Source organism: Ananas comosus, linkage group 1 (genome assembly GCF_001540865.1).
Source record: "Ananas comosus cultivar F153 linkage group 1, ASM154086v1, whole genome shotgun sequence".
NCBI classification, from domain to species: Eukaryota; Viridiplantae; Streptophyta; class Magnoliopsida; order Poales; family Bromeliaceae; genus Ananas; species Ananas comosus.
Window position 1 is genome coordinate 12126501 of NC_033621.1, and position 537 is coordinate 12127037.

Consider the following 537-nt stretch of genomic DNA (forward strand, 5'->3'; position numbering starts at 1 on the left):
GGGGGGAATGATGATGATAAAATAAATGCTCTATTGTATGTGACATTTAATTCCTCCCTGCAAAACGGCATTTTGGGCATTGGTTTGTGACTTCTTTTTATATATTGTTACCTCTTTCTCTCTCTTGTCTTTGTTGTTTTGTCCTCTGCCACTCCCTCCAATATGCTTTTTGCCTCCAAAACACGCCCCAACTAACCCTTTGTTTTTTTCTTTTCCATATTATTTGCTTCCTTTATTTTCTTTTTTCTTTTTTCATCAGTAAATTTAATTAAAAATATAAAATAATTAAAATTTAAACATAGTTTCTTAAATATCAATTATGAAATTCTTTATCACTTACATTATAAACAATCCGTATATATATATATAGAGAGAGAGAGAGTTCAACAGGGATACTATCGATAGCACCAAGAGGCTTGGTGCTATCGAGTTTTTCACCGTTAGATTTAACCTTTTGATTATTTTTACTCGTTAGATTATACTATTCAACCAACCACCCATTCAACCCTAGGGGTCCATATCATGTTAACCGCACAT